The sequence below is a fragment of the Neoarius graeffei genome, chromosome 28 (assembly GCF_027579695.1).
Source record: "Neoarius graeffei isolate fNeoGra1 chromosome 28, fNeoGra1.pri, whole genome shotgun sequence".
Taxonomy (NCBI): domain Eukaryota; kingdom Metazoa; phylum Chordata; class Actinopteri; order Siluriformes; family Ariidae; genus Neoarius; species Neoarius graeffei.
Genome location: NC_083596.1, coordinates 18,238,962 through 18,257,510, shown reverse-complemented (window position 1 = coordinate 18,257,510; position 18,549 = coordinate 18,238,962). Strand labels below are relative to the sequence as shown.

Here is an 18,549-nt window from a genome sequence, read left to right as displayed (position 1 = left end):
TCAGAGGTAAACATGGGCAATTTTTCTATGCTTTTTTCAAGTCAAAAGATACCCCATACAGAGTGAAATTTTTATTTAATACCATTATGTTGAGTACTGGGTGGCATGGTGGTGTAGTGGTTAGCGCTGTCGCCTCACAGCAAGAAGGTCCTGGGTTCGAGCCCCATGGCCGGCGAGGGCCTTTCTGTGTGGAGTTTGCATGTTCTCCCCGTGTCCGCGTGGGTTTCCTCCGGGTGCTCCGGTTTCCCCCACAGTCCAAAGACATGCAGGTTAGGTTAACTGGTGACTCTAAATTGACCGTAGGTGTGAATGTGAGTGTGAATGGTTGTCTGTGTCTCTGTGTCAGCCCTGTGATGACCTGGCGGCTTGTCCAGGGTGTACCCCGCCTTTCGCCCATAGTCAGCTGGGATAGGCTCCAGCTTGCCTGCGACCCTGTAGAAGGATAAAGCGGCTAGAGATAATGAGATGAGAACAGGATAAAGCAGCTAGAGATGATGAGATGAGATCATAAGTCATCTTTTATAGAAATCCCTCCGTTTGCTGAAATCCAACCCCAGTGAAGAGACTTTGGGAAGCCAGAGTGTAAACAATGAACGTGAACAATTCTTGGGTTTCACGTGAGGTCACATCCGCCTCATTAGTTATTCAAAACTTTAGCTGGTGGTCTATCAAAGCGTTTGTACGGAGAAGGTGTATTGCTTGCATGAAAAATGCCTTGAGCTTGCATTGTTCGAATCGATCAAAGTGTGAAACTGATAAGTTTCTTCAGGGTTCACCGTGAACGAATTAAAAAAAGGGTGAACAAACACAGGATTTCACAAAAAGACGTCGAGAAAGGTAGATTTTGAACCTCAAATCGAAGCGAGCCGAGTCGAAGCATGCTTGAGTTTGCAGTGATCACTTGGTGAAAGGTTTATATTTCCCTCTCAGCTATGGCCTTAGTGTTTCCCAAATACTTTTCTTGCTATGTGTCATTATTTTACGGTACTTTTTTTTTTTTTAGTCACGAAGCACTGCTGTTTCTTTGTTTACTGCTCACTTGATGCCCACCATACTGAAAAGTCTTGCTTTCTTTAACAGAGTGTCCTTGCAGTCTTTTCAACAAGTCTTTCAGCAAGATCAAAACAACCACGAATAATAAAGTCTATAGTATATGCATGAAGGTCGCGACAAAATTCTTCCCCAGCCATACACCGTGATCACTTCTCCGTCTTGTTTAACTAAGATCCAGGTCTTTTAAAGGGGTTCCTGATGATCTTTGTGAATGATTTACCTGAGAGATAAGAGCCAACACAAGTGAGAATCGAGTCAACTGTTGTTTGTTTACACTTCAACTTGCAGCGCTTTGTTGTAAAGACGCGAACGAAACGCTTCGGGCAAAAACGATACAGGATTCATTCGGCAGCGACTTGATAGCGAGGTCCTTTACCCAGCCATGTACAAAAAAGTTGTAAGCCTCCATACTCTTCCACGCTTTCATCTGTTTTGCGGTGTAGAAGGACGTCTGCAACACCAGATAGTTCGAGATGTCGGGGAACTCGACCGAAGGGTAGTGTTTGAGATCGTATCACAGATCCTTCTTTCCCAGACTGTAGGGGTCGATTCCATTGCACATAGCAATCTCCTGAATATATCTAAAGTGAGCAGCGGTTTCTAGATTATGAGCGTACTCGAAGTTATCACTAGCTGTTTGCACTACAGCAGCTGTTTTGGTTTGCTAGACCACCAGGTGTTTTACTGGAAGTGAAATCACTAAGAAAAGTCACTTGACTGAAACCCAAGAATAAAACTCGACTACACATAATGACCACATGAGCACCAAGCTTTTGACCAATCACAGTGCATCTTAATCGTCCAGGTGTAGGGGTGTCATTATCTTTGCACGAACCAAACAGTGGTGCAGACTAAACTGACTTATTATTATTATTATTATTATTATTGATTGAGCTTCTTCAAGCAATGAAGATGATTTAGGAACAAAACAGGCATGGGGAGGCACACTCAGAGCCCTGATCATCCCCGAGCACATCTGGCAGCGTCTGTAATACAGGGGTCGGTTAAAAGAAAAAAGGGAACTCCGTTTCCAGGTGATAGCCCCCGGGTGTTTTCCCCCTCATAAAACGTAAGAGATTAATAGAAAACAACTGACTTGGATGTCATCTGGGATTTTGAATGTTGTAATATAATAATGTAGCTTAGAATGTGTATCTTTGTGATCCTAAAGGAGAGAGATGTGAGTGAGAAATGATATTTTTATTAAACTGACAATTAATTTTACTAGTGACATTAAGTCAGTGGACATGTGCCAACATAATAAAAAAAGATTCAGAAACTGAAGTGAATGACAAATTTAAAAAGAGCAGTGCAAAAATCAGTGATAAAGATGTCAAAACCTGTGAATGTGTGTGGGCGATGATATTTCTTGTAAAGTTGGATATAATCTCATCAATCTATCTATACCAATCTCCCTTAAAAAATACAAGACTCAGGAAAATTGGACTGAGCCCATGGTCTGTTCAATAGCTCGAATAGAAACCGACTCTGTTTTGCTGTTTACAATAAATTGGAAATTCCTCCCCAAAAGCCTTGAAATTGTGTCTCAGGTAAACCCAGTTTTCCATTTTTCTCACTCACGGTGAAGGGCTTCAGCCATTTTAATTGTACCCTCCTATTCTCTGCCTCATACCCTTTTATTCCCCTAAACTTTGAGAACCCTGTGACAGAGGGAAAGTGTGTTCCACTGAGCTCTAGCACCAGGCCATTTCCAAGAAATAAGAGATTCGGTCATGGTGACAGTATGTGTATGTCAGCCTCGGTTTGGAGGTTTACTTGGTATATTTTACTTCTGTGATTTTTAAATTATTCATTTTTGGATTACGCTTCATTTTTGTGGCTACTGCCTCATTGTGTGTGTGTGTGTGTGTGTACTGGTGCGTCTCAAAAAATTAGAATACCATGAAAAAGTTCCTTTTTTTCATAATTTAATTCAAAAAGGTAAACTTTCATATATTCTATATTCATCTCATTATCTCTAGCCACTTTATCCTGTTCTACAGGGTCGCAGGCAAGCTGGAGCCTATCCCAGCTGACTACGGGCGAAAGGCAGGGTACACCCTGGACAAGTCACCAGGTCATCACAGGGCTGACACATAGACACAGACAACCATTCACACCTACGGTCAATTTAGAGTCACCAGTTAACCTAACCTGCATGTCTTTGGACTGTGGGGGAAACTGGAGCACCCGGAGGAAATCCACGTAGACAACATGCAAACTCCGCACAGAAAGGCCCTCGCCAGCCATGGGGCTCGAACCCAGACCTTCTTGCTGTGAGGCGACAGCACTAACCACTACACCACCGTGCCGCCCTATATATTAGATTAGATTAGATTAGATTAGATTACAACCCCAATTCCAAAAAAGTTGGGACAAAGTACAAATTGTAAATAAAAACGGAATGCAATAATTTACAAATCTCAAAAACTGATATTGTATTCACAATTGAACATAGACAACATATCAAATGTCGAAAGTGAGACATTTTGAAATTTCATGCCAAATGCTCATTTGAAATTTCATGACAGCAACACATCTCAAAAAAGTTGGGACAGGGGCAATAAGAGGCTGAAAAAGTTAAAGGTACAAAAAAGGAACAGCTGGAGGACCAAATTGCAACTCATTAGGTCAATTGGCAATAGGTCATTAACATGACTGGGTATAAAAAGAGCATCTTGGAGTGGCAGCGGCTCTCAGAAGTAAAGATGGGAAGAGGATCACCAATCCCCCTAATTCTGCACCGACAAATAGTGGAGCAATATCAGAAAGGAGTTCGACAGTGTAAAATTGCAAAGAGTTTGAACATATCATCATCTATAGTGCATAATATCATCAAAAGATTCAGAGAATCTGGAAGAAACTCTGTGCGTAAGGGTCAAGGCCGGAAAACCATACTGGGTGCCCGTGATCTTCGGGCCCTTAGACGGCACTGCATCACATACAGGCATGCTTCTGTATTGGAAATCACAAAATGGGCTCAGGAATATTTCCAGAGAACATTATCTGTGAACACAATTCACCGTGCCATCCGCCGTTGCCAGCTAAAACTCTATAGTTCAAAGAAGAAGCCGTATCTAAACATGATCCAGAAGCGCAGACGTCTTCTCTGGGCCAAGGCTCATTTAAAATGGACTGTGGCAAAGTGGAAAACTGTTCTGTGGTCAGACGAATCAAAATTTGAAGTTCTTTATGGAAATCAGGGACGCCATGTCATTCGGACTAAAGAGGAGAAGGACGACCCAAGTTGTTATCAGCGCTCAGTTCAGAAGCCTGCATCTCTGATGGTATGGGGTTGCATTAGTGCGTGTGGCATGGGCAGCTTACACATCTGGAAAGACACCATCAATGCTGAAAGGTATATCCAGGTTCTAGAGCAACATATGCTCCCATCCAGACGATGTCTCTTTCAGGGAAGCCCTTGCATTTTCCAACATGACAATGCCAAACCACATACTGCATCAATTACAGCATCATGGCTGCGTAGAAGAAGGGTCCGGGTACTGAACTGGCCAGCCTGCAGTCCAGATCTTTCACCCATAGAAAACATTTGGCGCATCATAAAACGGAAGATACGACAAAAAAGACCTAAGACAGTTGAGCAACTAGAATCTTAAATTAGACAAGAATGGGTTAACATTCCTATCCCTAAACTTGAGCAACTTGTCTCCTCAGTCCCCAGACGTTTACAGACTGTTGTAAAGAGAAAAGGGGATGTCTCACAGTGGTAAACATGGCCTTGTCCCAACTTTTTTGAGATGTGGTGTTGTCATGAAATTTAAAATCACCTAATTTTTCTCTTTAAATGATACATTTTCTCAGTTTAAACATTTGATATGTCATCTATGTTCTATTCTGAATAAAATATGGAATTTTGAAACTTCCACATCATTGCATTCCGCTTTTATTTACAATTTGTACTTTGTCCCAACTTTTTTGGAATCGGGGTTGTAGATAAAACTTTATTGATCCCTTTGGGAGGGTTCCCTCAGGGAAATTAAGATTCCAGCAGCATCATAACAGATAAACAGAGAAAAGAAATAGAGGAAAACTTCTAGATAAATTTAAATTAATTAAGTATTTACATATAGGGCAGCACGGTGGTGTAGTGGTTAGTGCTGTCGCCTCACAGCAAGAAGGTCCGGGTTCGAGCCCCGTGGCCGGCGAGGGCCTTTCTGTGCGGAGTTTGCATGTTCTCCCCGTGTCCGCGTGGGTTTCCTCCGGGTGCTCCGGTTTCCCCCACAGTCCAAAGACATGCAGGTTAGGTTAACTGGTGACTCTAAATTGACCGTAGGTGTGAATGTGAGTGTGAATGGTTGTCTGTGTCTATGTGTCAGCCCTGTGATGACCTGGCGACTTGTCCAGGGTGTACCCCGCCTTTCGCCCGTAGTCAGCTGGGATAGGCTCCAGCTTGCTTGCGACCCTGTAGAACAGGATAAAGCGGCTAGAGATAATGAGATGAGACTTTTTTCTTTCTTTTTTTAATTTGCATTTTCCATACCATCCCAACTTTTTCTGATTTGGGGTTGTAGCTTAAGTTTAGCTTTTCTTTTCTTTTGAATGAGCTCTTCCCTTAGTGCACTGTCAAAATGCTGAATTCCAGGCAGTTAGTGTATATGTAATACAGAAGCTATCAGATATGACATTCACACACAATATATGATGGGATGTGTACGATTTTAATAAATGAAGAAAAAGTGCTGGTGCGAATTATTTCAATTCTACATTTTAGCCCACTTCAGAACTGTGGCGGGTTTCCCAAAAGCCTCTTAATGCTAAGAGCATCTTAACTAGGAGAGAGAGAGAGAGAGAGAGAGAGAGTGTGTGTATTGTGCTGCTCGCTCTATCATTTAACGATGATCTCTAATGCTGCGATGCTTTTGGGAAACCCACCCCTGTTTGGCTCTTGTGGGTAGAAAGTTCTCATGACTTTAACAGCTAAAATAAATAGATACTTGTATTTATTGAGCGAAAATAAATACATAAATCAAATATTCCGGTGCTGCACATCTGAATAATGTGCTTAATATCTGCTGAGTGATAATTTTCAGATTCCTTTTTGTAAGAATCATGAGGTCTGTTCGAGATTTTGTGTTGTCATAACTTTGGCCACTAGAGGGCGGTATAAATAAAATATTTCACAACTGCAACAAACCGGGCTCCATGACAGAAAGTAACGGCTGGGATTCACCAAACTCCGGAGTTTACTGTTTCAGATTAGACGAAATCAAAGCTCAGGTATTTCGAAAATTTATCCTCTAAAATTAACCTGCAAAATGGCCAATGTAGGAGAGTAATCCTGGATCTGCTTGAAATAAGAGCCGAGAATGCGTGTTACAGAATAATTGGAAAGGAAATCAGTTCAGTCCAAACTCTTCTGTCAGATGGAGTCGGAATTAAATCAGATTTTTGAAGGCTTGCTTTTTTTTCCAGTGACGTGTCATTCACGAACGAACGAGTCGACTCTTTGACTCGGCCTTTCCACTGGGAACCGACTCGCATTTCTGAGACGTTAAATGCGAGTCGACTCTTTGACTCAACACTTCCGCTGGGAACCGACTCGCGTTTCTGAAACTTTAAGAAATGAGAGTCGGCTCTTCCGCTGGGAACCGACTCGTATTTCTAAAACGTTTATAAATGCGAGTCGACTCTTTGACTCGGCTCTTCCGCTCGGAACCGAACTCGCATTTCTTGAGATATTAAATGCGAGTCGACTCTCTGAGTCGGCTCTTCCGCTGGGAACCGAATCGCGTTTCTGAAACATTAAGAAATGCGAGCCGACTCTTTGACTCGGCTCTTCTGCTGGGAACCGACTCGCGTTTCTGAGATGTTAAATGCGAGTCGACTCTTTGAGTCGGCTCTTCCGCTGGGAACCGACTCGCATTTCTGAGATGTTAAATGCGAATTGACTCTTTGACTCGGCCCTCCTGCTGGGAACCGACTCGCACTTCTGAAACGTTAAGAAATGCGAGTCGACTCTTTGAGTCGCCTCTTCCGCTGGGAACCGACTCGCATTTCTGAGATGTTAAATGCGAGTCGACTTTTTGACTTGACACTTCCTCTTGGACACTTCCTCGCGTTTCTGAGATGTTAAATGCGAATTGACTCTTTGACTCGGCCCTCCTGCTGGGAACCGACTCACGTTTCTGAAACGTTAAGAAATGAGAGTCGGCTCTTCCGCTGGGAACCGACTAGCATTTCTGAGATGTTCAATGTGAGTTGACTCTTTGACTCGGCCCTCCTGCTGGGAACCGACTCGCGCTTCTGAAACGTTAAGAAATGCGAGTCGACTCTTCCGCTGAGAACCGACTCGCATTTCTGAGATGTTAAATGTGAGTTGACTCTTTGACTCGGCCCTCCTGCTGGGAACCGACTCGCGCTTCTGACACGTTAAGAAATGTGAGTCGACTCTTTGACTCGGCCTTTCTGCTGGGAATGAACTTGCGTTTCTGAAACTTTAAGAAATGCGAGGTGGCTCTTTGAGTTGGCTCTTCCACTGGGAACCGACTCACATTTCTGAAACGTCAAGAAATGAGAGTCGACTCTTTGACTCGGCCTTTCTGCTGGGAACCGACTCGCGTTTCTGAAACATTAAGAAATGCGAGGTGGCTCTTTGAGTCGGCTCTTCCACTGGGAACCGACTCACATTTCTGAAACGTCAAGAAATGCGAGTCGACTCTTTGACTCAGCTCTTCCACTGGGAACTGACTCTCATTTCTGAGATGTTAAATGTGAGTCGACTCTTTGACCCGGCACGTCTGCTGGGAACCAACTCGCTTTTCTGAAACGTTAAGAAATGCGAGCCCACTATTTGACTCGGCCTTTCTGCTGGGAACCGACTCGCGTTTCTGAAACATTAAGAAATGCGAGTCGACGCTTTGAGTTGGCTCTTCTGCTGGGAACCGACTTGTGTTTCTGAAACATCAAGAAATGCGAGTCGACTCTTTGAGTCGGCTCTTCCCCTGGGAACCGACTCGCGTTTCTGAAACATTAAGAAATGCGAGCTGACTCTTTGACTCGGCCCTTCCGCTGGGAACTGACTTGCGTTTCTGAAACATTAAGAAATGCGAGTCGACGCTTTGAGTCGGCTCTTCTGCTGGGAACCGACTTGTGTTTCTGAAACGTCAAGAAATGCGAGTCGACTCTTTGAGTCGGCTCTTCCCCTGGGAACCGACTCGCGTTTCTGAAACATTAAGAAATGCGAGCTGACTCTTTGACTCGGCCCTTCTGCTGGGAACTGACTCGTGTTTCTGAAACATTAAGAAATGCGAGGTGGCTCTTTGAGTCGGCTCTTCCACTGGGAACCGACTCACATTTCTGAAACGTCAAGAAATGAGAGTCGACTCTTTGACTCGGCCTTTCTGCCGGGAACCGACTCGCGTTTCTGAAACATTAAGAAATGCGAGGTGGCTCTTTGAGTCGGCTCTTCCACTGGGAACCGACTCACATTTCTGAAACGTCAAGAAATGCGAGTCGACTCTTTGACTCAGCTCTTCCACTGGGAACTGACTCTCATTTCTGAGATGTTAAATGTGAGTCGACTCTTTGACCCGGCACGTCTGCTGGGAACCAACTCGCTTTTCTGAAACGTTAAGAAATGTGAGCCCACTATTTGACTTGGCCTTTCTGCTGGGAACCGACTCGCGTTTCTGAAACATTAAGAAATGCGAGTCGACGCTTTGAGTTGGCTCTTCTGCTGGGAACCGACTTGTGTTTCTGAAACGTCAAGAAATGCGAGTCGACTCTTTGAGTCGGCTCTTCCCCTGGGAACCGACTCGCGTTTCTGAAACATTAAGAAATGCGAACTGACTCTTTGACTTGGCCCTTCCGCTGGGAACTGACTCGCGTTTCTGAAACATTAAGAAATGTGAGTCGACGCTTTGAGTTGGCTCTTCTGCTGGGAACCGACTTGTGTTTCTGAAACGTCAAGAAATGCGAGGTGGATCTTTGAGTCGGCTCTTCTCCTGGGAACCGACTCGCATTCTGAAAACGTCAAGAAATGCGAGTCGACTCTTTGACTTGGATCTTCTGCTGGGAACAGACTCGCGTTTCTGAAATGTCAAGAAATGTGAGTTGGCTCTTTGAGGTGGCTCTTCCCCTGGGAACCGACTCGCAGTTCTGAAACATTAAGAAATGTGAGGTGGCTCTTTGACTCGGCCCTTCCGCTGGGAACCGACTTGCGTTTCTGAAACATTAAGAAATGCGAACTGACTCTTTGACTCAGCCTTTCTGTTAGGAACCGACTCACGTTTCTGAAACTTTAAGAAATGCGAGTCGACTCTTTAACTGGGCTCTTCCCCGGGAAACGACTCGCGTTTCTGAAACTTTAAGAAATGCGAGTCGACTCTTTGACTCGGCTCTTCCGCTGGGAACCGACTCGCATTTCTGAAACTTTAAGAAATGCGAGCCGACTCTTTGACTCGGCCTTTCTGGTGGGGATCGACCCGCATTTCTGAAACGTCAAGAAATGTGAGTTGACTCTTTGACTCGGCCCTTCCGCTGGGAACTGACTCGCGTTTCTGAAATGTTAAGAAATGCGAGTTGACTCTTTGACTCGGCCTTTCTGTTGGGAACCGACTCATGTTTCTGAAACTTTAAGAAATGCGAGTCAACTCTTTAACTCGGCTCTTCTGCTGGGAAACGATTCGCGTTTCTGAAACTTTAAGAAATGCGAGCCGACTCTTTGACTCGGCCTTTCTGCTGGGAACCGACTTGCGTTTCTGAAACTTTAAGAAATGCGAGCTGACTCTTTGACTCGGCTCTTCCACTGGGAATCGACTCGCGTTTCTGAAACTTTAAAAAATGCGAGTCGGCTCTTCCACTAGGAATCGACTCGCATTTCTGAGATATTTAATGCGAGTCGACTCTTTGACTCGGCTCTTCCGCTGGGAACCGACTCGTGTTTCTGAAACATTAAGAAATGAGAGTCGTCTCTTCCGCTGGGAACCGACTCGTGTTTCTGAAACATTAAGAAATGAGAGTCGACTCTTCCGCTGGGAACCGACTCGCGTTTCTGAAACGTTAAGAAATGCGAGTCGACTCTTTGACTCGGCTCTTCCGCTGGGAACCGACTCGCATTTCTGAAACTTTAAGAAATGCGAGCTGACTCTTTGACTCGGCTCTTCCACTGGGAATCGACTCGCGTTTCTGAAACTTTAAGAAATGAGAGTCGGGTCTTCCGCTGGGAACCGACTCGCATTTCTGAAACGTTAAGAAATGCGAGTCGACTCATTGACTCGGCTCTTCCGCCGGGAATCGACTCGCTTTCCGAAACGTTAAGAAATGCGAGCCGACTCAAAGAGTCAGCTCTTCCGCTGGGAACCGACTCGTGTTTCTGAAACATTAAGAAATGAGAGTCGACTCTTCCGCTGGGAACCGACTCGCGTTTCTGAAACGTTAAGAAATGCGAGTCGACTCTTTGACTCGGCTCTTCCGCTGGGAACCGACTCGCATTTCTGAAACGTTAAGAAATGCGAGTCGACTCTTTGACTCGGCTCTTCCGCTGGGAACCGACTCGTGTTTCTGAAACATTTAGAAATGAGCGTCGGGTCTTCCGCTGGGAACCGACTCGCATTTCTGAAACATTAAGAAATGCGAGTCGACTCTTTGACTCGGCTCTTCTGCCGGGAACCGACTCGCTTTCCGAAACGTTAAGAAATGCGAGCCGACTCAAAGAGTCAGCTCTTCCGCTGGGAACCGACTCGCGTTTCTGAACCGTCAAGAAATGGGGACAAATAGATCCTGTGACACTGAAAATTCATAGCTGTTTATAGAAGCCGTGCAACTGTAATTATATGAAGTAATTAGGTATTAATAACAGCGATTGGTGCAATTCATGCAAACCTGTAACACCTTATTTCTCTCTCGTACTGTTTTTTATCACAACGAGTATTACGACTGATAGTCAAAGATCAACAACTTTTGCTGGTGTTGGGGGGGAAACAAACTTAAAAGAGTCGGTGTGCTGAGCCGAGCTCACTGAACAGAGCCGAAATCGCACGATCAGGACCGACACACCGCCACGCTCGTTTGTTTACAACGTAAGTCGCGCGCGCACGTCCTGACGTCGACTACACTTCGGAGGACGTCTTGACGTGGTGCGTGATGACGTCACGTGCCACACTCCGCAGCAGTTAAAAGAGAGTTGAACGATGGCTGATTAGAGAGAGAGTGTGTGTGGCTCCTGAGAGCGCGTAGTTTTTGTTTGATGGTTTTGTTTATATCGTCGAAAGAGCTGCACAGACCCGGGTGTGAGTGGAAAGGATAGCGCTGAGGTGAGTCGGAATGAGCAGGGTGTTTGTGTGAGGCCTACTCGGCCTGTTTGACGGGGTTCCGCCCTCCTCTGAACCACAACAAGAACACAAGGTTGCGACTAAACCCGCACTAAACCCCGACAGCAGCTCCGTGTGGGGGCTTGGGGATTGACTCCCGGGTGGAGCAGTGTGCGTGTTCTGAGACTGGGCTAGCCGTGACAGCCGCGCATGGAGCTAGCTAAACATGCTAAATGCAATGTTTTGGTTATTTAAAGAAACAAACGAGCAGCTTGGTTGCAGAGATGAGACTTTTTTTTTTCTTTTAAAAAGTGCTAGCTCTGCGTTTTGTTTAAATCTCTTTGGTAGCGGTGATACTTTAGCATTAGTTAGCTAGCAGGACTGCACACACACACACACACACACACACACAAGGAAAATGCAGCCAGTTTTGTTTTAATCACATGAACCAGCCATGTTTTACAGGACGCTACTAATTTATCTCTAGTTGCAGCTTCTGCCCCTGGGCGTGGCTTTAGGGGTAACACAGGGGGGCAATTTGCCACTTTTCTGAGCCACTGATGCTATTTAAACACACTAATATGACTTTAAACACTTCCTAAATGTTTGTGACTGTGGTCCTAATTTGTTTGGTTTTTAAAAAAAGTATTTTCTTTATTCCTGTGTGTGTGTGTGTTAGTGGTTGGTGCTGTTCCTAGCTCACAGAAGGACATTTGATCTGGTGTTTAAAGCCAGGGTGGGCAATTTATTTCAGGTGCAGCTGATCATTTCTTGAAATTATCTTAAAATCCTGACAGCAAGGCATAACAGGAAAAAGAGTAATCTGTGGCAGTCAGGGCTGTTTTAAAGCCTGTCCAGTCACTTCACTGGGTCTGAATGAGATGATTTTTAGATGGTCTACCTGCTTTGTGGATTCCCCCCAAGGTTAGATACACATAACTAAAGCTAGTGAGTACTTTACAGTAACCGTGTTTTGAATTCATTATGATAATGTTGGGTGTTTCGTTACATGTGAGTGAGACACGAGGGTTGGTTATGGCAAGGATGCTCTCATATCCTCCAGCAGTAGTCGGGCAGTGTGCGTTCATGTGTTTTGGAGGGAAGGCTGAAGAGGATTTTTTTTTTTTTTTTTTAAGCTTTCAGAATCTAGTTTAAGCACTGTTGCCTCACAGCAAGAAGGTCCTGGGTTCGAGCCCCGTGGCCGGCGAGGGCCTTTCCGTGTGGAGTTTGCATGTTCTCCCTGTGTCCGCGTGGGTTTCCTCCGGGTGCTCTGGTTTCCCCCACAGTCCAAAGACATGCAGGTTAGGTTAACTGGTGGCTCTAAATTGACCGTAGGTGTGAGTGTGAATGGTTGCCTGTGTCTGTGTCAGCCCTGTGATGACCTGGCGACTTGTCCAGGGTGTACCCTGCCTTTCACCCGTAGTCAGCTGGGATAGGCTCCAGCTTGCCTGCGACCCTGTAGAAGGATAAAGCGGCTACAGATAATGAGATGAGAATCTAATTTACCATTATTGGTGTCTCCAGTGTTATCTACTCTAGGTTTAATAGGTCATCAACTTTTTTTTTTTTTTTAAATAAATTTGAGTGGGTAGTATCTCCACCCTTGATTCTTATCTTGCATAAATGGGAATGAGTTAAAATCAACCACAAAGTTGGCATTTGAGCTGCTGCGCTGAGCCAGCCAGCCCTTAGTGTGTGATGTCACAGCGGTAACCGGTTTTAAGGCCGAGGCCTTTTACAGCTATAGACCAAGTCATATAACTGATGGTGAAGGTAAGAAATCCCGTTACTGACTTGCTCAACTGAGACTGATTGTGGGTTGACTCTCATTAAAACAGGATGGGTGTTGTGCAACATGCATGCAATTTTCACTGATAAAATGTAAAAGGCTAATTAATCAGATGATCTGAGATGATTACATGCTGAAGCAAATTAAATCTTATACCGGTAACTTAAACACAAGTTACATGTATTCATCTAAATGCAGGTAAACCTGTTCATTTGTATCCAAATGAGTCGTATCTTACCTATCTGTGCTCTCACTTCTTGAAGGCTGATTTTATTTTTTGAAACAATCTGACTTTGTTCGTTCAGTTTTCTGTTCATTTGCTTCCACAAGGGTGAGATGGCAGCAATATCCAGTGGAGAAATTAGACGGCTGCTCCATTCATTCTCCACTTTCTCCTTACTGAGTACTCTGCTATTACAGCTCAGGCAATTACTAAAACCTGGGATGGGATGTCACTGGTTTTAGCAACAACCACGGGGAAATCTCGTCCTGTTCTATCCCAGGTTTTAGCAACAACCCTCGGCTCTCACTCCATGAGAACTGATCCAACTGAACTTGGTTTCCTTTTTAAAAAAAAAAAAAAAACTTTCCTTTTCTTGTTTTATTTAATTGTTGGTACTGCACCCTCTTTCAGTACAGGTTTGTAGCCAATGCTCCAACAGATCGGAGGTCTCGTACGAGTCTTCAGTAAAACGTGCAGAGGAGAGACCACTTCGTAGGTGCCCAATGTGCCTGTGAACTTCTTGCAAAACGCATCCAGATCTTTGCAGTTTAACGTTCTTGGGCCATGAATGTGACACAAATCCACCTTCTGTCATGTTGCTGCACCCACCAGCAACACAGCTACATGGCATGGCGATAAATTAGCTCAAAATAGAGGATCAGAGTTGCAGTCAGCTCTGTGTTTTAGTATAGCGGAAATGGCGACGAGTCCGATACACTTCCTGCTCTGATGTTACGGATGTCAAGGTCATTCACTCAGACCGCTACCTATATGAATCACTTTAATTGTAAAAATTACTATTAGATTTATTTTTGGCGCTTAAAACTATTCCTGTGCCATTCTTGAGGTCTCAAGGCATTTATAAATGAAAGTGAGGCCATGGTTCTGTGTATCTCCTTTAAGGTACTAGTCAAATTTTGGCTGCTCATTCATAGGTTTTTCTGTATCTTGACTTTCCTACACTGTAGAACAATGCTGAAGACATCGGAACTGTGAAATAACGTGGGAAAGTGTTAAATGTTTCCTATTTTAGAGTCTTCAAAGTAGCCAGCGTTTACCTTGATGCTTTGCACACTTGGCATTATCTTAACCAGCTTCATGAGGTAGGGTATTAGGCAGAAAAAGAAAATTACCAGTCAAAAATAATATTTTATATAATCCTGATGAGCGCCGCAGGTGCGAAGACGAGCGCCGCAGGCGCGAAGTCCCTCTAGGGGGGTGTGGGGGCATGCCCCCCCAGAAAATTTTTGAAATTTAGACTTCATTTCCTGCATTCTAGGACATTTTCAGGGTGAAATGGCGTGTAATTTTTGATCAGAAATATTGCATATTTTTACTTTGTATTTTTTTCAGTTTCACTCCTGAATGTATCAGATGTATGTATGGTGTTTGATTTGGTAACAAAAGTGAAAAGAAAATAAACAACAATGAATTGTATATAATCTTTTGATCTAGTTACAGTATTTAATAAAAAAAAAACAACAGTATTCTATTTTACCATACCCCCATGAAACCCCCTTGTTAATCAATGTATCACACATACCTTTTCTGTCTTTTTGTGGAAAAACGAATCAATTTTTGTAATATTCAATTTGGGGCGTTTGTTGGGATTCATCTTGATCCAGAAGAGTGAGTCAGCAAAAAAAAATGCGGTTCTCCCACCAAGAAAGAGGAAACTACAACGCAGGGTGTTTGGCAATTTTTGACCAATCAGAATTCGCGATTTATTCAGTCCGCATGTTACAAGATTCAGTGCGGGCCAAAATGGCGGAAGCGATGAAATATTCTGATTTTTCATTTCAAGTTTTCAGTATTTTTCGTATTAAACTGTGTTTCTTACGATTTGTAAATGATGGCGGAACCACACACGGACTGGCCATTGGGAGTAGCGGGAGTTTTCCCGGTGGGCCGGTGGTTCAGTGTGGGCCGGCGGAGAAAAAAAACAAAACAGTTGCGCGCTGGCCTTTAATATGATAACCAATGTTAACAGTTTCTTTAACAAACTGTTAACATTGCTTATCATATTAAAGGCCAGCGCACAACTGTAATAAGCAATGTTAACAGTTTGTTAAAGAAACTGTTAACATTGCTTATCATATTAAAGGCCAGCGCGCAACTGTTTTTTTTTTTTTTTTTTTTTTTTCTCCGCCGGCCCACACTGAACCACCGGCCCACCGGGAAAACTCCCGCTACTCCCGATGGCCAGTCCGTGTGTGGGCGGAACATAACTGGATTTATCCGATGACATGTGGGAGTATTCATGTGCGAAAATTTTCGGCATTATCGTCCGTTTCAGTATCCGTCTGTGTGTATACTTGCCCGTTAAAATCGGCAATCGCCCGTCAAATTTACGGGTGGACGGGTCTCTGCCTAATACCTTATCATGAGGTGGTTACCTGGAAAGCTTTTTAATTAACAGGTGCCTCAAGTTAATTAGTGGAGTAATTTCCTTCTTTCTTATGCCATGTACACACGTAGCCGGGTATTTTTAAAACCGAACATTTTCCCCCCCTCCGTTTAAAAATGTTTTATCCACACCACTTCGTCTTCGAAAAAAATCCCTTCCACACATAACCGAACATCTGCGTTTTCAATCACATTCATAAGCATTCCAAACCTGTAGATGGCATTATTTCCCCAAATCCTACCCCCTAATCACATCGCCTGTGCTCTTGGAGCAGTAGTTGGGCTTCTAAAATTAAACATGTAAATAGCACCTGCACAATAACGCTTTCAAGGCACTACTCCGATCCATTACTCTTTAGCTAGCCGCACACTACGCCGATTTTCAGCGTACCGAGCCAACTGAAGTCGCGAGTCAGGCGTAAAGACTAGTTTTCGATGGTCCCGACTCATCTCACAGCTGATTTCTAAAAACTAATCGGGAGCCAGACTGATCGGCGAGAGTCGCTAGCAATAGCCAATCATATCTTTCGCATATAACACGTGACATCATTAAACACAATTTCTAGCGCGAGAAATGCGTGTTGGTAGCACCTAATGCAGGTATATACTGTAATTCCATAGACTGAAGCTTTATCCATAGACACAGTGGGCTGGAAAGCCACTCTGCTCAAGTTGTGTGGCTGAATTCCAAATCGCTTTAACTCCCCTATATAAGTGCACTATTTAAGGTTGGAAATAATAGCTCATGCAGCCTAGATAGTGCGCTACATATTCCGTGTTGTCATTTGTAATTCAGCCTGTAGCATCTTCAAGTGTTGGATTTAACAGTAACTATATCCAATAGCCAATCACAAAGCTATTAAGTTGTCACGTGTCGCTTCAATCGCGACTGCACTCGTAAACAGTCGGGGGATATGTGCGTGCCCTGTCGGGAGTCGGCTCTGAAATGGGTCGGTTTGGTACCGCGTGGATCGCCGTAGTGTGCGGCTAGCTTAAGTCCATGCTTAATCTGGCTTCTGCAGTAAACAAAGGTCGCACGTTTGACGTCAGGGCAGATTTGTTGTCATTTTTTTTGGCACAGATTGTGACGTTCTAAAACGCAAACCTCCGGTTATCTCTGTCTACACGAAAAGGCATACACGGAGTTTTCAAAAATCTTCACTTTGCCCGGAGTTTTTTTTAAATATTCGTTTTTGATGTGTTTTCATGTGGATGACAGGCCAAAACGTAGAAAAATATCTTCGATTTAGCAGATACCCGGCTACGTGTGGACGGGGTCTTTAATGTGTTTGGGCTCAAACGGTAAATGGCCCTGTTCCACAACAGTAATCCATAGGTCAAGAACTGTTCAACTAAGTAAAGAGTTGATATTGATCATTATTTTAATACATGGAGTGACTCTTTTTTTTTTTTAAATTAATAACTAATTGAACTTCTGACTGGTACTGTAAGGCAGGGGTTCTCAACCTTTTTCTGTTTTGAGGCCCATCTGTTCATACTTGTTACAAGTCGGGGCCCATTTAAAAAAAAAAAAAAAATCCCCACTTATTTTGGGTCATCTATTCTATTAGAATCTAATAATCTATTGCAAAATGTATTAATGGGATGCAGTGTCACTCCCTATTACAGATGGGAGCCCAGGAATTAAATAAATGCAATAAAGGCAAATTGTTTTTAATTGTAGGTATTGTATTTAAAACTGTATGGATGTGCCGGAAGCTGACATAAAACCATGCATGCAAGGCTTTCTCTGTCAAAAGGGATTAATGATCCCAACGTGGAGTCTGCTCAATTAACACAAGAACTTATTGCCATGTGTTTGTACAGCAAACAAGCAAGTTATTAAAACCAAGAAGTCGATATAGAAACCACTCCATGGGATTAGATCCTTGCACACTAACAGAAGGATTTTTCCTACGTGTTGGAAAATAATCCATCCGTTGAGTTCTCTGACATCTCAAACTACCTGGTGCTGCAGACATGGTTCTACATGGATTAAAAACCTGGAAGAACTTGGAGGCATACAACTTCTTATGTCCAGCCGGCTGGGTTAAAGATCTGGGGATCAGGACGCAAGGTAGACGGATCGAAGTGCAGGAAGAGCGTTTTATTAGCAGGTGTGATGGTTACAAAAACAGAATCCTAAAGCGGAGTACTTAATGTTGTAAACATGGCTGGAAACAAACAAGACAGTGATACTTGGCCTCTGTGAAAAGTGTCCGTATTTGCTGATTGTGCTCAAATCAGTATCAGGTGTTTCCCATAATGACTGGGTTCCAAGAATGCACACCATGAGCGTGTGTAAATGCTTGAGCTGTGCCAGACTTGAGCATGCAAAGGCATGACAGTCAAGTGTTTGCATGCTGTGCGACCACAACTTTTAGCCCACATGTAGATCACCACCAAAAATGCCTCAGTTTCATCGATAAAGCATCGCGTGCTGTAGTATGACCATAGCTTAATGAGACGGATGTGACGTCGGATGCAACCCAGCAATTGTACCTGACTACGAGTAAAAATTAGCTTGAACTTTTTTTTTTTATGGGAGATTTGTGGCCCACTGGTGGTGGCCTGAGAGACACTGAGTGCGTTTACATGCACATAGAGAAAATCGAATTTCTGCCGTTGCTCGACTGAAATCGAAGTTCTAAATGCCATGGATACACCTTAGCTAGGCTGGAACTGAACCGAACTTGATTTCTCGTAATCGAGCTACACGACCTAGATTATGCGATTTTTGCCGAGCTACTTGGTGCGTGTATATCCTGTCGAGCTACTTACTTCAGCACTGCCCCTTCCGGGAGTGA

At 43.9% G+C, this 18,549-nt stretch overlaps 1 protein-coding gene across 2 annotated transcripts in view; it reads left to right on the top strand.

The window, feature by feature from the left end:
- The first annotated feature begins 11,156 nt into the window (after nucleotides 1–11,156).
- LOC132875583 (myotubularin-related protein 3) overlaps nucleotides 11,157–18,549 on the top strand; it is a 58,069-nt gene continuing 50,676 nt past the window's right edge. The window contains exon 1 of one of the 2 annotated variants that reach the window (XM_060912465.1): nucleotides 11,157–11,327. The gene's annotated coding sequence lies outside the window, so the exon portion shown is untranslated. The remainder of the gene's footprint in view (nucleotides 11,328–18,549) is intronic. The other variant, XM_060912466.1, reaches the window with a different exon arrangement.